The sequence below is a fragment of the Pleurodeles waltl genome, chromosome 9, assembly GCF_031143425.1.
Source record: "Pleurodeles waltl isolate 20211129_DDA chromosome 9, aPleWal1.hap1.20221129, whole genome shotgun sequence".
Taxonomy (NCBI): domain Eukaryota; kingdom Metazoa; phylum Chordata; class Amphibia; order Caudata; family Salamandridae; genus Pleurodeles; species Pleurodeles waltl.
Window position 1 is genome coordinate 256,710,843 of NC_090448.1, and position 25,524 is coordinate 256,736,366.

The window sequence follows — 25,524 nt, forward strand, 5'->3', positions numbered from 1 at the left end:
CAGGGGGCTGCTGTGTTTGTCTTGTCCGCCAACGGTAGCAGTATGCCATGCACTAAAACTCTCTTTCTTCTGTCTCCACCCTTTTTCTGCTCTCCCTGTCCTTCTGTACATCAGCATCAACAGGCGGAGGTACAGTGGCACCGGAGCACGAGGGAGCTGCATCCCACATGGCCATGGAGGGCCACACCACAGACTCTGAATTCACCAGTGGGATGGAGGGCGAGGGGAGCTTCACTTCGGCCACAGGATGACCAAACTGCGACACGGACTCGTCCGCCGATGGGAGCTCCCCTGTGGTGGCGGCACCATCTGTGCGCCCCACTTCTACAGGTACAACCGCCACCTCCCCTACCAGCACCGCCCTCCCAGCAGCCCCTCAGCGTTCGCCCCGTGCCCGCTCACCCAGGAGGGTGGGCATCACCTTCGCCCCAGGCACCTCAGGCCCTGCCCCAGTCACCCCTGCTGCCCTCAGTGAGGAGGCCATTGACCTCCTTAGGTCACTCCCTGTTGGGCAGTCTACCATTGTGAATGCCATCCATGGTGTAGAACGAGAGTTGAAACACGGTAATGCATTCCTGGAAGGCATTCATTCTGGTCAGGCTGCCCTTCAGCGAACCCTGCAATCTCTGGCCTCAGCACTGATGGCAGCCATTGTCCCTGTGTCCAGCCTCCCCCTCCAACTTCCTCCACCCAGACCCAATCCCCTGTACCCCAGCCCATCCCAAGCACACCTACAGACCAGCATGCACACAAGTCAACACACACAAGTAGCTCAAGCAAACATAGGCACCATACACACCACAGGCACTCACACAAGCATCAGACCATACAGACACAGCAACATCCACTGTCTCCACTGTGTCCCCCTCCTCCTCTTCTCCCTCCTCCCTCCCAGTGTCGTCTACCCACACACCTGCATGCACCACATCTACAGGCACTAGGACTCGCAGCAGGACACCCAGCACCACAAGCCGCTCACCTGCACTCACCACCTCCACTGCCACATACACGTCCCCTGTGTCCTCTCCCACTGTGTCTGTGACGCCCCCTCCCAAAGTACACAAACGCCGGCAATCACTCACCCAACATCCATCCACCTCACGACAGACTCCGGTACCTGCACCTGCACCCAAAACAGCTAAAGTGACACCTCCAACAACCACCTCCTCTTCCTCCACTCCCAGAGCCCCTCCAGCTACCCATGCCAGTGTACGTCAGAAACTGTCCCTATGTCAAATTTACCTTTTTGCCACCACCCCCCCATTCCAATTCATCAGTCCCGTCGCAGCGCCTCAGCCAAAAAGCCTCCAGTACCAGTGGTGCGTGTACCAGGTTTTTGGAGTGCCCCGTCCATCAGGGCAGGCAGTAGGACCCGAAGCCAAGGCACTGTCAGCCCACCCCCTGTAAAGGCTCCGAAATTGGAGAGTGGACGACGGGACCGGATCAAGACTCCTGGTGGGACAAACAGTGAAATGGGATCCAAGGCGATTGGTGAGTCATCTGTAACTCAAAAGAAGGTGGGGAAGCTCCCGAGGAAGTCTCCCCAACCTGTTGTGAGTGTCACGGCGGAGAAGTGCGCCATCATTTCCGGCGGTCCAGACACAACCGCCAGCACCGTCGTCACTGGTCCAGAGACCACCGCCAGAGTCATAGCCCAGGAGGGCTCAAGTATCGTAACTGGTCAGGAGACCACCGCCACTGCCAGAGTCATAGCCCAGGAGGGCTCAAGTATCGGAACTGGTCAGGAGACCACCGCCAGAGACATAGCCCAGGAGGGCTCAAGTATCGTAACTGGTCAGGAGACCACCGCCAGAGTCATAGCCCAGGAGGGCTCAAGTATCGTAACTGGTCAGGAGACCACCGCTACCGCCGGAGTCATAGCCCAGGAGGGCTCAAGTAAGGAGACCACCGCCACCACCGGAGTCACAGCCCAGGAGGGCTCAAGTATCGTAACTGGTCAGGAGACCACCGCCACCGCCGGAGTCACAGCCCAGGAGGGCTCAAGTATCGTAACTGGTCAGGAGACCACCGCCGGAGTCACAGCCCAGGAGGGCTCAAGTATCGTAACTGGTCAGGAGACCACCGCCAGAGTCATAGCCCAGGAGGGCTCAAGTATCATAACTGGTCAGGAGACCACCACCACCGCCAGAGTCATAGCCCAGGAGGGCTCAAGTATCGTAACTGGTCAGGAGACCACCGCCACCGCCGGAGTCACAGCCCAGGAGGGCTCAAGTATCGTAACTGGTCAGGAGACCACGCCAGAGTCATAGCCCAGGAGGGCTCAAGTATCGTAACTGGTCAGGAGACTACCGCCACCGCCGGAGTCACAGCCCAGGAGGGCTCAAGTATCGTAACTGGTCAGGAGACCACCGCCACCGCCGGAGTCACAGCCCAGGAGGGCTCAAGTATCGTAACTGGTCAGGAGACCACCGCCAGAGTCATAGCCCAGGAGGGCTCAAGTATCGTAACTGGTCAGGAGACCACCGCCACCGCCGGAGTCACAGCCCAGGAGGGCTCAAGTATTGTTACTGGTCAGGAGACCACCACCACCACCAGAGTCATAGCCCAGGAGGGCTCAAGTATCCTAACTGGTCAGGAGACCACCGCCACCGCCGGAGTCACAGCCCAGGAGGGTCCAGAATCCCACAGCCCCGCTGGGCAATGATGGAACGTCAAGCCACACACCAACGTCCAGTTTGAAGTTCGTCATGCCACACACCAACGTCCAGTGTGGAGTTCGTCATGCCACACACCAATGTCCAGTGTGGAGATCGTCATGCCACACACCAATGTCCATTGTGGAGATCGTCATGCCACACACCAATGTCCATTGTGGAGATCGTCATGCCACACACCAATGTCCAGTGTGGATATCGTCATGCCACACACCAATGTCCATTGTGGAGATCGTCATGCCACACACCAATGTCCAGTGTGGATATCGTCATGCCACACACCAATGTCCATTGTGGAGATCGTAATGCCACACACCAATGTCCATTGTGGAGATCGTCATGCCACACACCAATATCCGTACCAGAACTGCCATGGCAAAGCACCGCTGAACAAGGCCAAGACCGCCATGGTGAAGACTGCTGAACAGGGCAAAGACCGCCATGGTGAAGACCGCTGAACAGGGCAGAGACTGCCATGGCAAAGCACCGCTGAACAGTCCATAGAAAGCCATGGCAAAGCACCGCTGAACAAGGCCAAGACCGCCATGGTGAAGACCGCTGAACAGGGCAAAGACCGCCATGGTGAAGACCGCTGAACAGTCCATAGCCAGCCATGGCAAAGCACCGCTGAACAAGGCCAAGACCGCCATGGTGAAGACCGCTGAACAGGGCAAAGACTGCCATGGCAAAGCACCGCTGAACAGTCCATAGAAAGCCATGGCAAAGCACCGCTGAACAAGGCCAAGACCGCCATGGTGAAGACCGCTGAACAGGGCAAAGACTGCCATGGTGAAGACCGCTGAACAGTCCATAGCCAGCCATGGCAAAGCACCGCTGAACAAGGCCAAGACCGCCATGGTGAAAACCGCTGAACAGGGCAAAGACCACCATGGTGAAGACCGCTGAACAGTCCATAGCCAGCCATGGCAAAGCACCGCTGAACAAGGCCAAGACCGCCATGGTGAAGACCGCTGAACAGGGCAAAGACTGCCATGGCAAAGCACCGCTGAACAGTCCATAGCCAGCCATGGCAAAGCATCGCTGAACAAGGCCAAGACCGCCATGGTGAAGACCGCTGAACAGGGCAAAGACCGCCATGGTGAAGACCGCTGAACAGGGCAAAGACTGCCATGGCAAAGCACCGCTGAACAGTCCATAGCCAGCCATGGCAAAGCACTGCTGAACAAGGCCAAGACCGCCATGGTGAAGACCGCTGAACAGGGCAAAGACCGCCATGGTGAAGACCGCTGAACAGGGCAAAGACCGCCATGGTGAAGACCGCTGAACAGGGCAAAGACCGCCATGGCAAAGCACCGCTGAACAAGGCCAAGACTGCCATGGTGAAGACCGCTGTACAGGGCAAAGACTGCAATGGCAAAGCACCGCTGAACAGGGCAAAGACCGTGTGGGTATGAATAGTCCGGCACATCAGGCATCGTTCTCCCATGTGCAGCTGGGACTGTGACAGGACATGTACTTTCACGGGGAGACTCATCCAGTCTGGGCACCAGTCCCACCCAGTACCAGTAGAGAACTGCATCTGCTTGCGAAGATGTGTCTTTGCACTCCCCAGGATGGCACAGTGTGCAACCCACCCACTGTAGAGAGTTGAGAGACTGTGGCTTTGCACTCCCCAGGATGTAACAGTGGGCAAGCCACCCACTTGTTAGACTTGAGAGACTGTGGCTTTGCACTCCCCAGGATATAACAGTGGGCAAGCCACCCACTTGTTAGACTTGAGAGACTGTGGCTTTGCACTCCCCAGGATGTAACAGTGGGCAAACCACCCACTGTAGAGACTTGAGAGACTGTGGCTTTGCACTCCCCAGGATGTAACAGTGGGCAAGCCACCCACTGTAGAGACTTGAGAGACTGTGGCTTTGCACTCCCCAGGTAGGCACAGTGGGCAACCCACCCACTGAAGTGACTTGAGAGACTGTGGCTTTGCACTCCCCAGGATACATCAATGGGCATGGAGCCCCGTTGTGGATCTGGCTTCGCATTCTTCTGGCTGAGGTGCCCCCCCTTCCCTTCCCCCTGAGGTGCCTGTAGTGTTTCAATCTGATGCCCCGGCAGTGTTCTCTCGGATTTTGGTCAGGTATCTATTGTGGGCGTCGCCCATGCATTTTTGGACTGTTGGTGCACGGACATTGTTGTGTACATAACTGCACTACTTCTTGTATTGTACATTTATTTTTGACAGATTTCGTGATATATATATCCGTATATTTTTTAATGAGTAGTATATTGGCACAATACAAAGTTTGACCGCTATTCGCTTTGTCTTTGCATTCTTCCGGGGGGATTGTGGGTTGTTACTGTGATTTTTGTGAATGCATTGATGTGTATGTTGTAATATGCGAGGGTGGGGGTGGGGGTGTTTGGTGTGTGTCCCCGTAACTTTTGCCTCCCCACTCCCCCGTGTCGTAGGTGCTGTACTCACCGGTATGTTCTGCGCCTACGTCGCTGTTGGTCGTAGATGAGCAGGAATGCAAGGGCAGGGAGTATTTGTAGTTCCGGATCCATGGTGTCCTCGTTCCTCGTGGGATGTGTTGAGGTGAGCGTTTTCCCATAGCAAAAGCTGTTTCTGCCGTGTTTTTATCCACGGTGAATCCGCCCCGGAAAAGGTGGCGGATTGGTGTGTTGTGATAGTGTGGGCGGTACATTGTCTCCCGCCTGTCTGTTGGCGGTGACCGCTGCGCTGTTTGTCTGTACCGCCGTGGCTGGCGGTGTGTTAAAGTGGCTGTCTTAGTTGGCGGTTTCCGCCAGGGTCGTAATTCCCTTTTTTTGTCCGCCGGCCTGTTTGCGGTATTACCGCAGCTTTAACACCGTCCGCCAGGGTTGTAATGACCCCCATAGTCACACATTCATTCAAGCATATACTTACATACCCAGACACATGGTGACACACATTCTAAGACACCCAAACATAGTCTGATACATACACTGACATACTGAGGCACACATTCATGCATGCACTAACACACCCTTGTGCGCACTGATCATACACTGAGACACCCAAGCACACACAAATGCATACACATATACACAGAGGCAAACAAGGATGCACACAGTGACACACCCAAGCGCACACAGATGCATACACTGGAACACTCATGGACACATGGATACACTCAATTAGACGCTCATGCCACACTGATGTATTCAGTGACACACCCAGGCACACACTGATACAACCAGGCACACAATGATACATACATTGACACAACCAAACACACACTTATGCACAAACTGACACACCCAGGTACACACTAATGCAAACACTTACACCCCCATGAACTCTCTGATACAGGTACATGCACTAAGACACCCAGGCACACAGGGATGCATACATTGATAGACCCAGGTAGACACTGACACAACCAGGGACACACTAGTGCATACATTGAGATACCCAGATACACACTAATGCACACACTGTCACACTCAGGCACACATTAATGCATACACTGATACACCTAGGCACACACTGATGCATAGACTGACATACCCAGCCACACACTGATGTACACAGTGAGACACTGAGGCACACACTAATACATACACTTACACTCCCAGTGAAATACCAGTACATGCACTGTTACACCCAGATGCACACTGATCCATACACTGACACACTAAGGCATATACAGATGCGTACACTTGCACACTGAAACACAAACTGAAACACACACTAACGCAGTCACATGCACACTGCTGCATACAGTGACACACCTACACACACACTCATACATACACTAACATACTCAGACATACTCTGACACATACACTGACACACCCTGACACACCCTGATACATACACTGACATACCTAAAGACACATTCCTGCATACACTGATTCACGTTTGTACACACTTTTACATACACTGAGGCACCCAAGAGCACACTAATGCATACACCAACACACTCAGGCACACAATAATGCACACAGTAACACACAGGCAGGCACACACTGATGCATACACTGACACACCCATTGACACACTGATATACACAGTTATACACCATGCACACACTGATGCCTACACCCAGACACCTAGACACACACTGATGTACAGGCTGATACACTCAGGCATACATTTCTTATTATCAACACCCATACTAACAGGGAGAAACAATAACATACAAACAAAAAAACACATGCTTTATCTTTCTTTTAACCAGATAAGGTGATTCTTTAAAGAACCTATTCTTTTATCTGTTTCTGGAACCTTTTTTTAAAATTATTTTTATTTATTTCTTGGGTGTTCTTTAATTTTTGAACTTGAGAAACTCTTTTGAAAAAATACAAAAACTTTCTGCATAGAGCTAGTGCATATCATGAAACATAAAAAAAACAGCACTCCTGGTAATGTTTTGCTGCAAGAATAGTGGAAAATGACTGTTCACCATCTGAAATAACTTTGTTGGCACTTCTGACAAAATGTGGCCATGATTTTTAAATCAGCAATTACAGCAGGGAAAACTTCAGTGTCTGGAACTTGGATGGTGTCTCCCACCTGCAATTCTCCTGGTTTTTGCTGAGATGCTGCTTCTCTGTCCTTTTCAGCACAAAACGGTGTTGAATGGAACACCTTAAGGGGGGCTGTTTGGACGTGGTCCCATGGCTATACTTCTTTGATCTTCCTCTGGAAAGGATTTTCTTGTTCATTTTACATTGTACCTGCTGTGCAACACCCATTTTCTCCCCACTAGGAATGGAGTAGAATAGTCAAGCTTTACTTTCTCTTCTTTTTGGGTATTCATCCTCAGATGACAATGATGAGGAAGAACATCTCTCAGGATTTGGTGCCTGTGAAGAAGATGAGGCAGCCATATTAAAAAAGAATAAGCACCCAAAAGAAAAAAGCTTGGTAGCTAGTCTCAAAGAGGTTTACCAAGCAGGTATAAAGAGACAAATGGGAAAACAACTGGGTGTGCATTTTCTTTTCATGAATCCAGATTGCTTCATCCAATCAGATGTCTTTATTACTCTGTCACATGAGATTCGTGGTGATGTCACAATGTAATCACAACTTCATAGCGAAATCGGTATTAAAACCCATTTATAAATTTAAATTACTCATGAGCACTTGTATACAAATGTTACAGTGGTAAACCTCCCACCTCAAAAACAAATTTAAGATTGTATATATATAATTTTATCACTTTGTACAATTCACAGAAAGTTCTGTGAATAATTTGGGAAACCAGACATATGTATATGCATGTTTTGAGAAGGATTTATGAATATTGGAATTTTCTTTTTTTTTTTTAAAGCCTAACACAAGGCATAAAAATAGGAAATATCACTATTGTGATCCGTTGAGGACTTTTTCAACACCAGACAAACCCAAGCCTTTAGTGACCCTCCTAACCTGCCTAGGGGAAACACTAGTACCCTCTCTAACAAGTTACATTCATTTGTAAAAACACAGCTAAAATAACCATCCCTACGGGGTTGTCATTTCCTGCATCTGTCCCACCATTATAGATAAATAGGACTTTCAGCACCTTCTACCCTGTCCATGGGTCTCAGGGCGCTGTCCTTTCTGCTACCTTAGATTCGCCTAATTCTGCACAGAGAATTCATATTATCACGGAATTCTAGAAACAAAATACACATGTTAAAATCATATTTCCAGACACACACAAGGTTGCTGGAGACATTTTCTCATGGTCCGCAACACAGCTGTAGTGTGGAACATTTACTCAAGGAGACAAAAATAATTCTACTTGGGTGGGCATTTTCTGAAAAACTGTGAACTCTTGTTGATAAAAGGGCAGGAAAGGCTCCTTTCTGGCCAAGTCACTCACCCAGATACCGGGACGCCCACACAGACTCTCACACACTCACTTACACACACTCAGACACTTAATCAGATACTCACACCCACTCACAGACCTTATGAGACACTTATTAACTCACTCATACACCACTGACAATGGTTAGAGGTAACAGTTAGGAAATATAATAAAAAAATTGAAAATCACTGAAAAAACCCAAAGGTTACAGGGACGTTATGTTAGAAAATATAATTTAAAAAACCTTCGAAATTCACAAAAAAAAAGGTACATAGGGATTGTTAGACGTGACAGCCTTAGGGTGGTCACCCCCCAACTTTTTGCCTGCCTTCTGCCACTGTTTTTGCTGGTTTTAGGACTCCGCACACTTTGCCACGCCTAACAAGTGCCAAAGTGCATATGCTCTCTTCCTTAAACATGGTAGCATTGGTTCAACCCCAACTGGCATATTTGATTTACTTACAGGTCCCTAGTTAAGTGCACTAGATGCACCCTGGGCCTGTAAAATAATGCAACTAGTGGGCCTGTAGCAATGATTGTGCCACCCACATAAGTAGCTCCTTACTCCTTAATCATGTCTCAGGCCTGCCATTGCAAGGCCTGTGTGTGCAGTGTCACTGCCACTTTCACTTGGCATCTAAAAGTACTCACCAAGCCTTAAACTCCCCTTTTTCTACATATAAGTCACCCCTAAGGTAGGCCCTAGGTAACCCTTTGGGCAGGGTGCTACGTAGGTAGAAGGCAGGACATGTACATATGTGTTTTATATGTCCTGGTATTGAAAAACTCCTACATTTGTTTTCCACTACTGTGAGGCCTGCTCCTTTCATAGACTAGCATTAGGGCTGCCCTCATATACTTTTTGAGTGGTAGATTCTGATCTGAAAGGGGTAGCCAGGTCATATTTAGTATGACTAGAATGGTAATAGAAAATCCTGCTTATTGGTGAGGTTGGACTTTATATTACTATTTTAGAAATGCCACTTCTAGAAAGTTTCCCCCATTTCAAAGGCATTTTTTGGTATATAAGCTGGCCTCACCAACTCAGACACTTCTGGACCTGTACCTGAACTCTATCAGAGGACCTGCTGGGCTGCCCAAAAGACTCTCTGGACTGCTCTGCTGAGAAGAACTGCTGCCCTGCTGTTGCCCGGCTGCTCTGCTGGCCTCTAACTGTGCTGGAAGGACTCTACCTTTCCCCAAAAAGTGCTCTCCAAGGGCTTGGATTGAGCTTGCCTTCTGCTCCGAAGTATCAGGGACAGTAAAGACTTCAACTATTAACTTTTTGCTAGTACCTGACTCCAGCGACTCCAGAACAACTTCAGTAACAGTGCAGCCTGCTTCCGCTCCATAGACCTTGCTGCACGCAACAACCAAGGCCTACAACACAAGTCCAATGTAGCAGCGACTCCGTTGACATCACTCAGGATCATCGCAACACTGTGAAGTTGACACATTACGTCCTGACGGGCCGGAACCAGTGACCCCTCCAGATCACAAGTAATCAACGCATCACAGACAATGCCGCATCATCTCCCCCTGCATCCGGACTCCTCACCTTCACCTGCTTCATAGCATGAAACCAACACCTCTTTCCTCTGAAGCTGTAAGGGACTGACTCCGACCCGACTCCAGCGACGCCTCTTTACGACTCCATGCGATGTCCTTGTTCTTTGTTTTTAAAAGGTACTGTACCTGGGGGTCTGTGTGACTCCGTGACCAGCACCGGTGGTGTGGGATTTTTTGGGAGAGACTCGTAAATGACATTGTGATAGCCCCAGTCAGAGCTATTGTGTTTCTGAGTGCTTTAGTTGGATTTAATCTTTGAAAGTTCATAACTTTTCTTGTGTACATTGCATTTTCCTTGCTTCAACAGTATTTTATTCAGATAAATATTCTCTATATTTTCTAAACCTGTGTGGTGTCTTTTTTTGGTGTTTTCACTGTGTTATTGTATACGTTCTGCAAAAATACTTTGCACATTGCCTTCTAAGTTAAGCCTGACTGCTCAGTGCCAAGCAACTGGGGGGTAGGCACAGGATAATTTGGATTGTGTTGTGACTTACCCTGACAAGGACTGTGGTCCCTACTTGGACAAGGGTGTATAACTCTGCCAGACCCCATTTCTAACATTGCTGATCAGCGGTGAGGATAGGACTTGTGTTTGTGCAGTGCCATACGATAGCTATGTGAACACTACCTACTTACAGTTAAAGGTTGTTAAACTTGGCATCTTGGTGTGGTCTCCTCTAACATTTTGCCTCTGTTTCCCAGGTTGTTGATGTGTGCTGGAATCTGTTTTTGGTGTTTTTGTTACTCTGGGCATTTTACCACTGCTATCCAGTGCTAAAGTGCAAGTGCTCCTATATAAAATGTGTATGTAATTGGATTTCCATGATTGGTATATTTGATTTACTGGTAAGTCCTTAGTACAGTGCACTAGAGGTGCCCATGGCCTGTAAATCAAAAGTTACTAGTGGGCCTGTAGCACTGGTTTTGCCACCCACAATATCAGCCGTGTTAACATGGCTCAGACCTGCCACTGCAGTGTCTGTGTGTGCAGTTTTAAACTGCCAATTCAACTTGGCAAGTTTACCATCTTGCCAGGCCTAAACCTTCCCTTTTCTTACATGTAAGATACCCCTAAGGTAGGCCCTAGGTAGCCCCATGGACAGGGTGCAGTGTATGTTTAAGGTAGTATATATACTAATGTGTTTTATATGTCCTATCAGTGAAATACTGCCAAATTCATTTTTCATTGTTGCAAGGGCTATCCCTCTCATAGGTTAACATGACGATTGCCTTTAAATATGATTAAAGTGTGGATTCCCTTTGGCAGTGGATAGACATGTGGAGTTTATGGTCTCTGAGCTCACAATTTAAAAATACATCTTTTACTAAAGTTGATTTTAAGATTTTGTGTTTGAAAATTCCACTTTTAGAAAGTGAGCATTTTCTTGCTTAAACCATTCTGTGACTCTGCCTGTTTGTGGATTCCGTGTCTGGGTCAGTTTGACAGTTGGGCTGTTTGAAACTGTCTCTTGACTGTGACACAAAGAGAGCTGGGGTGTAGCCTGCATATCTTGATGAGCCATCTATGCTGGGAGGGATGGATGGAGTGGTCACTTACATCTGAAAGGGCTGTGCCTGCCCTCACGCAATCCAGTCTCCAACACCCTGGTGTGTGTCTGGGGCCTGGCCTTGGCAAGGTAGGATTTCACAAACAAGAGAGACTTTCCTTTGAGGTAACCCTACTTCAAAGGCCAAAATGGGTATAAGAAGAGCACCCAAATCCCTGAACAATTAGATCACTTCTGGAAATCAAGAGGAACCTCTGCCTGGGAAAGAGCTGAAGAGCTGAGGAGAAGTGCTGCCCTGCCTGTGTCTGTGCTTTGTGGAGCTATCCTGCAGTTGCTGCTTCTGCCTGGTGAAAGGGGACAAAGACTGGACTTTGTTGGGCATTCCTGCTTGTGAAGAAATCTCTAAGGGTTTGTCCTGAGCTTGCCTCCTGTTGTTGAAGTCTCAGGGCCATTAAAGACTTCCCCTGCCAGCACCTGGGCTCGCTGCTGAGATTCCTGCCCTGCCAAGTGGTGCCCTATCCAGTTCCTGGGACCTTGACAGGTGAAGCTGGCAGATCATGATTGAAAATCCACGCACCGACCGACGTGCAAGGAAAATTCCGAAGCAACCTTTGGGGCGCGGCTGAAAACACGACACGCCGCCAGCTTTGCGGCTGAAATCAATGCTCCGCCTGCAGCGCGGCTGGAAGATCGATGCACGCGGCTGGAGAAACAACGTGAAACACCACTAACGGAAGGTGGTAACATTGCAACCCGTACTGCACAGTTTTGCTGATACTGTGCAGCAGGATTTTAGATGCAAACTTTGCTGGCCGCAGAAAAACAACTTAATGCCTGCCCGGACCCGAGTGCTTGCCTGGATCAAAGCATAGCTCTGCTCTGGAGAGGAAAAACAAGCCATGCCAACCTGACCAGAGAAGGAGAAACAATGCACGGTCCCGCTTGCGGGTGAGAAATCGATGCATTGCTAACCTTTTTCGATGCACACTCGCCTGTGCATGTTATTTTGACATTATCCAGGAACTTTTCAATGCTAACAGTGTTTTCACTGTTTACAAAAGGATTTAAGACTCTTTTGCTTTTAAAATTAATAACTTGACTTGCGTATGTAGGATCTTTGTCGTTGTGGTCTTGTTTTGTTTAAATAAATATTTCCTATTTTCCTAAACCTGTGTTGTGTCATTTTGTAGTGTTTTCCCTGAGTTACTGTGTATGTTGGTACAAATATTTTACACCTAAACTCTGAAGCTAAGCCTGCCTGCTCGTGCCAAGCTACCAAGGGGGTGAGTAGGGGTTAGCTAATGGTGATTCTCCTTTACCATGACTAGAGTCAGGGTCCTTGCTTGAAGACCCCATTTCTATCAAAGGTCAATCTGATTTATTTTCATTTTGCTACAATTTCCCTGCTTGACATTCTTCAATCAATCCTGTAAATCATGTCTCTGGCTGGGTCTACAAGTGGAGCTGGAGAGTTTGACATAGCCAAGCTGGAGGGATAAACCACTAACAAGCTGAAGGGCTTTTGTAAGGGGATAAGGGTACCTACCAGTGGAGCTTCCAAGAAGGAGGAGTACCAAAAAGCGCTGATGACCTGGGCAGAAGCCCGCCAACAAGAGCATGATGAGCTGGGGGAGCAAGTGGAAGGCTCTCCCAATGAGCTGCCAACAGCAGTGGGAGATGACACCCCAGGATTTGTGCCCCCTGCTAAGTCAGGGAGCAGTGCCTCAAGTCACAGCCTGACCACAGATGAAAGGAGGGAGGAGAAAGAATTCAGACTGCAGTTGGCAAGATTAAACATAAAGGCAGAGGAGAAGAAAACTGAGAAAGAAGCAAGCAAGAGGCTAAAATGGCCTTGGCTGAAAAGAAACGTATCTTGGCTCATCAAGTCTAAAAGGGCTGGAGCTCAAGTCTAGGCAGTCTGAGTCCAGCAGTGGTGGTGGCAGCATACCTATAGGACCTGCTTGAGAAAAAAAGATTTTCATACCCAAGTATTTGGCGCCAAGTTATGTGGTGGGAGATGACATTGATAAGTGGTTTTCTGCTTTTGAAGTTGCACTGAGGGCACATGGGGTTCCTTAGAAGCACTGGTGGGTGGGCTTGCTGAAACACGTGCCAACACTTGGGAGAGACACACTTCTTATACTAAAGTTTTGGGATCAGACCAAGTATGCCCCTATGAAGGCCATTTTGATTGCCAAATTTTGACTGATTCCTGAAAAGTATCTCCAAAGATTCAAGGACAGTACCAAGCTCCCCAACCAGTGCTGGGCAGATGTTATTGATTTTTCCAGGAAGGCTCTAAATGGCTGGGTGCGGGGCAGTAAATTCAGTGATTATGTTGGGTTGCACAATTTAATCTTGAGAGAGCATATGCTCAGTATTTGCTTTACAGAGTTGTGCCAGCACCTAGTTGACAGTAAGCTGACTGATCCCAGGAAGCTTGCTGAGGAGACGGACCTCTGTGCTAGCACCAGGGTGTCCAAAAAGGCATCTGGGGGATACCCACTAAGGTGCTCAGGTTTCTCAACTGAAGAAAGAGGGGGGAAAAAATTAAAAATAAGGAGTTCTCAAAAGTCCCCCAAAATAACTCTGAACGGAATAATGGTAACCCAGCCCAGTCTGATTCTAAAAAGAAAGAGTTCTTTGACCATAAGACAGGGAGGTTTGTACCCCAATGTGCAGATAACTCCAAGTATGGTTAATCTAAGGGCAACTCCAAATGTCCAAAAGGGGTACAGCCCCCCACTTTTGAGCAAACACCTGGGTAGGCTAGTGTAGAACTTGAGTAGGAGGCAGTCCCAGTTAGTTTTTGGGAACAGACAGAGGTATCCCTAGTTTCCCTGGGGGAAGCAGAAATGGTGCCAAAAGCCCACATGCCTGCCAATGCTTCCAAGTATAGGCAGTGGGTCACCATTATTGGGCAACAGGTGGATGATCTGCCTGACACAGGAGCCAGCATGACTAATGTCAGGGGTTAGCTAGTGTCAGTAGAGCAGGTCCTACTGAACACATTCTACCAAGTCATAGTCGCTGACAATCGCAAGAGCCATCTACTGGTGTCTCTAGTTCCTTTTGAGTGGAGTGGGGTCTCTGGTACTCTGAAGGTAGCTGTGAGTGCTGCCATGCAAGTCGATTTTCTGCTAGGCAATGACCTTGAGCACACTACCTGGAGGGAGGTAGAGCTAAGTTCTCACCTGGAGATGTTGGGATTGCCTGAGTGGGTCCATGGCTTCCTGGGAGGGGAGTCAAGGGCAACTGGAGCCTGGAAGAATGGCCCAGACAGCTGCCAAAGAGAGGGGCAAGTTAAACTGGTCCCAGAAGTTCCCACGGTAGAGATTGATGGGGTTCCAGAGGAGGAGGCCCCTGAGCCCACCAGAGAGGACATTGCTGCCCTAGGTGACCTACCTGAGCTTGCTGCCTGGCAACTTGAGGGTGGGCCCACCAGGGAGGAATTCTGCAAAGTGCAGAAGGAGTGTCCCACTCTTGAGGGCTTGAGGCAACAGGCCTCAGCCCATACAACAGGGAAAGCCTCTGGGGATCACCTATTTTACTGGGAGATTGATCTCCTATATAGTGAGCCTAAGGCTCCAGATACTGGGGCAGCACGTGTACTGGTGGTCCCTTAGTGTTACCGGGCTTTCCTACTGGGTTTGGCTCATGACATACCCCTGGCAGGACATTTAGGGCAAGGCAAGATCTTTGCCAGGCTTGTCACCCACTTCTATTGGTTCTGAATGCGGACAGCCTCAGCTACATTCTGCAGGTAATGTCCCACCTGCCAGGCCAGTTGAAAGACAGGGAGAAAGCTGAAGGCTCCCCTGATCCCACTTCCCGTCATTGACATCCCCTTTGAAAGAGTGGGCATTGATGTGATTTGTCCATTGAATCTCAAAACTGCACCTAGGCAACAGGTTCATCCTGGTCTTGGTGGACCATGCCACTCGCTACCCAGAGGCAATCCCTCTGAGGACGGAGACTGTACCGCTGGTGACCAAAACCTTGATGGGGATCTTTACCTGTGTGGGGTTCCCCAAAGAGGCAGTGTCTGACAGAGGCACTAACTTCATGTCTGCGTGCGATGCGTGTCGTGCAACCTACAGGTTCACCACACCATATCAACCTCAATCCAACAGTCTTGTTGAGAGATTCAACAAGACCTTGAAGGGCATGGTCACTGGCCTGCCTGAGGCCATGAGGCGTAAGTGGGACGTCCTCTTAGCATGCCTTCTCTTTGCTTATAGAGATGTACCCCAGAAGGGGGTAAGGTACAGTCCCTTTGAACTTCTCTATGGCTAATCTGTTAGGGTGCCCCTAAGCATTGTCAGAGAGGGGTGGAAGAAAACTCCCAGGAAACCCCCAAAGATGTAGTAAGCTACATGTTGGCCATCTACAACCAGATGCACTGCTTCTGGAAGAAGGCCAAGAGCAACCTTGAGGCCAGTCAAGAGGTTATGAAACACTGATATGACCAGAAGACCACTCTGGTGGAGTTTCAATCTGGAGACAAAGTGTGTGTTATGGAACCAGTAGAGTCCAGAGCTCTCCAGGATCGCTGGACTCTACTGGTTCCATAACCATGTGAAATCAAGGAGCGTAAGGGGGAGGCCACTTACTTAGTGGACTTCCAGACCTCTGGAAAACCCCTGCAGGTGCTCCATTTCAAGAGACTGAAGCTTCACTTTGAGAGGTCTGAAATCAGCATGCTCCTAGTGACATATGAGGGTGTGGAGAAGGAGAGTGAACCTCTCCCCAACCTCCTCTCTGCACAGGAAAGTGATGGGTTAGTGGAGGGTGTCAACCTCTCTGATTTCCTGACTCTAGATCAACGAGGTGACTGTTACCAGTTACTGGAACAGTACTCTTCTCTGTATTACCTCACCTCTGGACTCACACACTTGTGCATCCATGATATTGACATGGGAGACAGTCCCCCTATAAAGAAGAACATTTACAGGTTGTCAGACAGGGTGAAGGCTAGCATCAAGGAAGAAGTTGCCAGGATGCTAGCTTTAGGGGTGATTGAAACCTCCCATAGTCCGTGGTCCAGCAGGGGTGCTGGTAACGAAGGCTGCCCACTGGGTGCCAAACCAGAACTTCAGTTCTGTGTGGTTTACCAAGGTCTCAATTGCATCACTAAGACTGACGCACACCCCGTCCCCCGAGCTGATAAGCTCATTGACAGGCTAGGTACTGTCAAATTCCCCAGTACCTTTGATTTTACATCAGGGTAGTGGCAGATTGCCTTGACTGAGGGGGTAAAAGAGAGGTCTGCATTCTCAGCCCCTGAGGGACATTACCAGTTCTGGGTAGTGCCCTTTGGCTTGAAGAATGTCCCTACTACCTTAGTTAACAGGGTCCTGACTGGTATGGATGCATTCTGCGCCACCTACCTAGGCAACATTGCCATCTTAAGTGCCAGCTGGAAGGAACACCTGCTCCACCTCCAAGAGGTGCTTCAGGCCCTGCAAGAGGCAGGACTGACAATCAAGGCCAGCAAGTGCCAGATTGGGCAGAGTTCCGTGGTGTACTTGGGACACCTAGTAGGTGGTGGCAAAGTGCAGCCCCTCCATGCCAAGATTGAGACAATCAAGGCCTGGTACCCACCTACAACTCAAACTGAAGTGAAAGCATTCCCAGGCCTTACCGGTTACTACCGCAGATTAGTTTAGGATTATGGCACCAATGTGGCCCCCTTAACTGAGATGACTTCCAAGAAGCAGCCTAGGTTGGAGATCTGGACAGAGGCTTGTCAGAAAGCCTTTGATTCTCTCAAGGGATCCATGTGTCAGCACCCGTGATCAAGGCCCCTGATTACTCCAATGAGTTCATAGTGCAGACAGACACTTGGCATGGAATAGGGGTGGTTTTAGCACAGCTGGATGAGGAGGGCCTATATCAACCAGTAGCCTTCATCATTAGGAGGTTATTACCACGGGAACAGCATGATATTGAAAGAGAAGTATTTTCTGTGGTCTGGGCACTGAAGAAGCTGATACCATACCTGTTTGAGACTCATGTCCGGGTTCAGACAGACCACAGGCCCCTCAAATGGCTCATGCAGATGAGCTGTGAAAACCCTAAACTCTTGAGGTTGTCCATCTCCATTCAGGAAAATGAACTTTATGTTGGAGCATCGCCTTGGGGACTGACCATCCAATGCTGATGGTCACTCTAGTTTCTTCCCCCTTAGTGATGAGAGCTACCAGGGGATTGGTAGTTATCCCCACTTTTAGCTGGCGGGGACATATGTTAGACCTGACAGCCTTAGGGTGGTCATCCCCCAACTTTTTGTCTGCCTCCCTCCACTTTTCTGACACTGTTTTTGCTGTTTTTAGCACTGTGCGCACTTTACCACTGCTAACCAGTGCTAAATTGCATACACTCTCCCCCTTAAACATAGTAACATTGGTTCATCCCCAATTGGCATATTTGATCTACTTATAAGTCCCTAGTAAAGTGAACTACATGTGCCCAGGCCTGTAAATTAAATTCTACTAGTGGGCCTGCAGCACTGATTGTGACACCCACATAAGTAGCACCTTAATCATGTCTAAGGTCTGCAATTACAAGGCCTGTCTGTGCAGTTTCACTGCCACTTTGACTTGGCATCTAAAAGTATTTGCCAAGCCTTATACTCCCTTTTCCAAATATGCGTCACTGCTAAGGTAGGCCCTTGGTAACCCATAGGGTAACATACTATGTAGGTAAAAGGCAGGACATGTACACATGTGTTTTATATTTTCTGTTAGTGAAAAACACCTAAATTAATTTTCGACTACTTTGAGGCCTGCTCCTTTCATAGACTAGCATTAGACCTGCCCTGATATACTTTTTGAGTGGTAGATTCTGACTTGAAAGGGGTAACCAGGTCATATTTAATATGGCCAGAAAGGCCATAGAATATCTTGCTTATTGGAGAGGTTGGATTTTATATCACTATTTTAGAAATACATCTTTTAGAAAGTGAGCATTTCTCCACACTTAAAACCATCTGTGACTTACAGCCTGTCTCCAATCAACGTCTGGTCTGTGTTGGTTGACAGCTCCCTTGAGCATTTCACCCAGACAACCACAAACACAGGACACTCAGTCTCATATACATTCATCTGCATACTTTATGTGTCTTCCTGGGCTGAAAGGGGGGAGAGCCGGACACTTACATTTCAAAGGCTAGTGGCCTGCCCTCATACAAAGGACTGATAATCTCCCACCAGGACCCTGGCCGACAGGAGTAGGCTGAAAGGGGAACTTGTGCACTTCAAAATCACTCTTTGAAGTCTCCCCCACTTCAAAGGCATTTTTGAGTATATATACTGGTCTCTGACCCCACCAACTTAGACACTTCTGGACCTCCATCTGAACTCTGTCAGAAGACCTGCAGGGCTGACCAGAGGACTCTTTGGACTGCTTTGCTGAGAAGGACTGCTGCCCTGCTGTTGTCCTGCCCTTTTGCCCTTCTGGCTTCTGACTGTGCTGGAGGGACACTGCCTTCCTCAAAAAGTGCTCTCCAAGAGCTTGGATTGAGCTTACCTCCTGTTCTGAAGTCTCGGGGACAGCAAAGGCTTCAACTACTAGCTTTTTGCTAGTACCCAACTCCAGCGACTCCGGAGCCACTTCAGCAATGCCAGCGATATTGCAGCCAGCTCCTTCTCTGTGGACCTCACTGCATGCAACATCTGTGGCCTGCAATGCAAGCCGATGTTGCCGCGACTCCGCTGATGTCACTCAGGGTCATCGTGACACTCCGGAGTCAACACATCACATCCTGATAGACCAACGCCTCACCTCCACCTGCTTCGCAGCACGGAACCAGCACCTCTTTACTTGGAAGCTGAAGGGATTGACGACGCACCGATTCCAGCTATGCCTCTTTCCGACTCCGTGCGACGTCCTTTTTCTTCACTTACAAAAGGTACTGTACCTGGGGGTCTATGTGATACGGTTGTTGGGAGTGACTCCATCAACCAAGCTGTGGTAGGTGCAGTCGGAGCTATTGTGTTTCTAGGCACTTTAGTTGGATTTAATCTTTAAAGGTTCATAACTTTGATTGCGTACATTGGATTTTCTTTGTGCCAACAGTATTTGATTAGATTTTTTCTAAACCTTTGTGGTGTCTTTTTGTGGTGTTTTCACTGTGTTATCGTATAAGTTCTGCAAAAATACTTTACACATTGCCTTCTAAGTTAAGCCTGACTGCTCAGTATCAAGCTACCGGAGGGTGGGCACAGGATAAGTTGGATTGTGTTGTGACTTACTCTGATTTTGATTGTGGTCCCTACTTGGACAAGGATGTATACTTCTGCCAACTAGAGACCCCATTTCTTACAGGGATGCTATAGTTAAGAAATAGATTTATTTCAAAACCCATAGAAATTCACATAAAAAAACAAAGGTTACAGGGACGTTATAGTTAGACTCATATTTCACTTGTACAAAACCAGTGAAATTCACCAGTTATAGTTATCTGAGCTAACTATAACTTGCACCCCTGTAATGCACTGCTTATAACCTCACATATAAAATCATTCATGACATAGTCAGTGACAGCACTGATAACATCGTTGATGACATTTCAAATGACAGAGGTACACTTGGGATGAATTACAGAGTTCAGGAGGCTTAGGGCCAGATGTACGAAGCCTTTTGCATGTCGCAAACTGCTAAAAACGCAGTTTGCGGCATGCAAAAGTCCGAATGCGGTGCTCATTCCCAAATTGCGAGTCGGTACCAACTCGCAATTTGGTAATACGACTCGCAAATAGGAAGGGGTGTTCTCTTCCTATTTGCGACCACATCGCCATTCAGAGTTGCTTTGTGACCACGAATGCGGTCGCAAACCAACTCGCAGTTACCACCAGTGTCACACTGGTGGTAACTCATTCGCAAAAGGGAAAGGGTCCCCATAGGACCCCTTCCCCTTTGTGAATGCCGAAAAAAATATTTTTTCAGAGCAGGCAGTGGTCCTATGGACCACTGCCTACTCTGAAAAAAACGAAACCAAATGGTTTCGGTTTAGTTTTCATTTTGCAGCTCGTTTTCCTTTAAGGAAAACGAGCTGCAAAATGAAAAAAAAAAAACTGCTTTATTGAAAAAGCAGTCACAGACATGGAGGTCTGCTGACTACAGCAGGCCACCATCCCTGTGAGTGCAGGGACTCACTATGGGGTCGCAAACTGCACCCAACTCATGAATATTGATGAGGTGGGTCTTTGCGACCCCATAGCGAGTCGCAGAAGGTGTCTGAGACACCTTTCTGCATCCAATTTTGCGAGTTGCAAATTGCGAGTTGGTCAGACTCGCAATTTGCAAGTCGCAAAATTTTAGTTTCCTAAATCTGGCCCTTAGTGTGGTGCAAAAAGTTAATGTACTGTATATGACAGTTTGCTTAGCGTTCAATGTATTATGGTTATTGATATAAAATACCGCTTTGGTTGAATGAAATTGGCAGCGCAATGGTTGTAAATTGGCTTTAACATGTTTTTTACAGGTTCTGACAGTCAGGAGTAATAGTACAACAATAAAGAAGCCAAGATTTTGAACTTGATTTTGGTTTGATAACATGCATTGCTTGTGTAATTCTGGACACATGAGACTCATTGGGGGGGCCAGGATTCTTCAAATAATAGAGTATTTTGACCAATGGAGGAGTGCACCAAAATTGAGGAATTCCGGGAATGCCCATTTGGGCTACATGTGGAGTACACAACATTTCATGACATGATTTATATATGGGAGTGAGTGGGGCTATATATTTTAACTCAGGGTAACCAGTCATATCACCATTATATATATATATATATATATATTTGTACCGACATTGATTAGGAATTTGTTGGTTCTGAAAAAGCGTCAGGGCGTTTACTTAAAATGAGATTTTGAGCTTAAAAGCACTTTTTGTTAACACACTAAAGATGGTTGCAGTTAACTCACCCGTACAGAAATACTATTGCAGATTGGTCCTCTGTTTACTTTCACTAATGCGCACTATGCAAATAACTTGAATGTTTGCTGCTGTGTAAGATCCGGTGTCCTGTGAACAAGGAGAGGAGTTCCCTGAAATGCATTGGACAATTTTCTGCTGCAGATAAAATAAATCACCTGCAAGAGCAACTCGGGCTCGGATAAGTGGTATTCAATATATGGTGACGGCTAGTGATATAATGGATTACGGGGCAGTTCCACGCCTGTCACACATGCTGCCACAAAGTTTGGCATGAGGAGGAGTGGAAAGAGCATATTGGACATATATATATATGTATATAAGTCACGGCTCGCAGCTCCTAAATGAGCAGGGTGGGTGCAGGCTGACGGGGAGGGGAAGGGGGGACAGGGGGAGGTGGCAGCGGGTGGGGGAAATACTTTAAATTATTTAAAAAAATAAAAAACTTACCTTAACTCATGAAGCGCCGCTCCTCCGACTCTGCTGCCTTCTGCTGCAGGCACAGGCTTCCAGCCTGCCCTGTGCCAATCCTAATGCTGCTCAGAGCAGCATCAGGATTGGCTGGGAGTGCCAATCAGGGTGCTTCCAGGCAGAATGGGACCCTGTGCAGCCTCACTCCAGCCCGGTGGAGACAGCCTACTGCACATGTGTGGTTGGCCATACCAAGACGGCTGGCCAAACCCACATGCACTCTGAGGGAGAGTGCTAAGCACTCTCCCTCAGTGCACTTCACCCCTAATACATAGTTTATCATCCTTTCATTCTGAGAGGTTTGCAGCTTCTGCTGCTGGCAGGAGGGCGACGCTCCTCCTCCCATATAGGGCAAAGTATTTGGGGGAAAAGACGAGCTTGTGCAGGGAAATGCACAGCTCTTATTGGCTGCCAACACTTCAAGCAGGATGTTTTGGCAGCCATTTTGGGACTCGGCTTGAGTTGAGTTCCAGTATAAAAGCAAAAAAAAAAAACATGGGGCTAGGTAGGGACATCCTGACCCCTTATCTGTAGTTATGGGGTCCCAGAGGCACCACCGCAGATTTTTTACTGCAAAATCATGTTATTCATGAATTTGAGGCAACAAATGTAAAAAAAAAAAGAAGAGTGAGCTTCTGTGCTTGCTTTTTAATAAGCCCTGGGTAGGTCAGGGATGATTTTTGTCATATATGCAGGGGTGCCCATGGGCCCCGTGCACTGGGGACCACCACCTCCCCGGGCAAAATCATTTTATTGTATGGAAGTGACCTGTTGGCCTCCACCCTAGCCCTGGGACCACCACCTCCATGGGGCTTCAAGTTATTGACTTGTTGGGGACAACCTGCCCCCCCACAGCCCCGGGGACCACCACCAACCCAATGCTTTAATTATAATTAATGTGGAGGGCTGTACTGCCCCCTGAAGCCCCGAGGACCACCATCTCCCTGGGGCTATATTTATATTGTGTACTGGGACCACAACCTCCCTAGGGCAAAGAATAAAAAAAAAGTAAAGGGTTCCATTTCAGACCCCCCTGTATCCCCAGGGACCACCACCTCCCAGGGCTCTCAAATTGGAAGGGGGCTATGTGGCACACCTTCAGGAGCCACTGATGGCCCTGGCGACCACCACCCCCTAGTGCCAGCTTCTGCTATGTTCCGGGCGGCCCACCCTGGGACACAGCTGTTTGCTGTGGCTTGGCTTCAGCTTCAACAGATGCAGCCAAATCACAGCAAACACTAGTTTCTGACAGAGGGACCTGTCAAACAGGTCCCCCGTCAGAAAGCGGAGTTTTCATGTCTGTTCTCTGCACCCAGGTGAGCGTGCAGGGAACAGGGATGAAAGCATTGCTCTATTGACCAATGAGCTGCTGTTAAAAGCAGCTGCCTGCTTGCTGTAGCAATGGGACCGAGGGAGGGGCCTTGAGGTTCCCCGTGGTCCCAGATAGCTCATAAAGGATATATAATCAAGTAAATGAAACAGATGGTCAGGGACTGCAGTGGGGCCTTGATGCCACTCCCCATGGTTCCAGATATCTCAGATATCCTATAAAGGGCTGAAGTAATATATATATATATATTTTTTTAAAGCTCAAGTATGAAGGTCACAGATCTTCACAATGAGCGTTGAATTGTATCCCTGGTCATTTCCCTCCTTTTTTTTCAAACTAAAAAAGTTTAAATTACGTACGGAAAGGTGATCTTACTGTTTTCAATTGACAAATGCATTTTTCTTTTCATTTTGTGCAGAAATATCTCATTCTAATTATATCATCCACCAAAGCCTAAAGAAAACTCTCTATCTATCTCCCTGTCACTCTTTTTCTCTGTCTCTCTTTTAATCCCTTTCGCTCACTCACGCACCCACTCCTACCTTTATGCACCCATTCACAGACCCACTCAGACCTTTGTGCACCAATTCACAGCCCCACTCAAACCCTCACGCACCGACTCACAGACCTACTCAGACACTCACGCTCCTACTCACAGACCAACTCAGTCTTTCACACACCCATTCACAGACCCATTGACACCCTCATGCAGCCACTCACAGACCTTCACAGACATTGACACCCCCACTAAGACACTGAAGGCTGTGTACAGAGTAGGGTTGGGTGGCAAGGGGCGTTGGCTGCATGGGCTGGCTACACGCCAGGACTTGCAGGCAACTCCTGCTGCGCATGGGCGAAGACAGTGCAAATTGGAAGGCTGGATTCCTATAGGGAGTTAGGAGTAGGGCCTGGCCAGAGGCCAGGCCCTGTGGCTGATGGCCACTGTGCATGGCCCAAGGTGGTGTGCAGAGTTGGTTGTATTATTGTACAGGAATTAAAGTTACTATATGTTAAATAAACAATTGAAATTCACTGAAAAACACATAGGTTACAGGGACCTTTTTAGTTAGGCTCACATTTTAAACATAGAATAACCATAGAAATTCACCAGGTGTAGTTAGAGTTACCTCAAGTAACTATAACTCGTGCCCTAAGGTAACTATAACTCACGCCCTCGAAATGCGCTGATAATTACCCCACAAATTACAGCACTCATGACATCTTTGATAACATCATTGATAATATCAATGCAATTTTAGGCTATTAGGGATTTACGGTGTTTCGGCGACTCTGCGGCCTTGGTCACAAGACCAGTTCACCACATTCCACAGAAAAAGTACTTACAATTAACATAAACAATGGATAAACATACAGTAATATGCATTGTCACCATCTTGAAATGGTAGAATTCTGAAAATAATGTGACTTCAAATGTCATACACATCTGAACATCAAACATAGTTCTGGTATTACATATATCGTAGAAGTTATAAAAAACAAAACATATACATACCGTGAAAAGACATATGGGAAATCAAACATCAGTGAAACAGTCATGTTGTGGGTACGAGAGCAGGGCATGTTTTAATTAGGGCTCCTATATGCCTAAAAATGATTGTGTCCACATTAGTGCAAGCCTAACCTAATACAGTCACCCAATACGTCTTTCTAGTACACAAATAATTAAATCAAATGTAACAATATGTACAGAACTATTGAATACTCACATGCCTAAGTCCTCTAATCACAAATATTTCCGACCCGAACAACTCACGTTCAAAACTGATTTTTTACCTCAAATAACAGTCTTGTGATAGCAAACAGCATACTTTCATAGGAAGCAAATTCCCCTCAAATTAACTGCTGGACAAAGTCCAGATGGTAATCTTGCTCCCATTCCCTTAGTTTAATTTGAATTTAGAAAAAAATGGGAGGGAAATGACAGAGGCCACAGGTCAGTATAAGTACTAAGGATTATTAAGAAAAAAACAGTTCAATCTGTCAATCAAGCCCAAGTGGGCAGATCATAACCCCATACAAGACAACACCGAATGCATCATAAAACTCAAAATTCACAAACTACACAGTGTGCATCTGGTGAGGAGTGTTGGTTTCTGAGAAAAGAAGAAGAAAGGGTAGGGGATAATCAGTTTCATCCTGCAGAGAAGAAGAAGGAAAGGAGAAAAAACTCAATATATAAATTGTTATACCATACCATCATGCT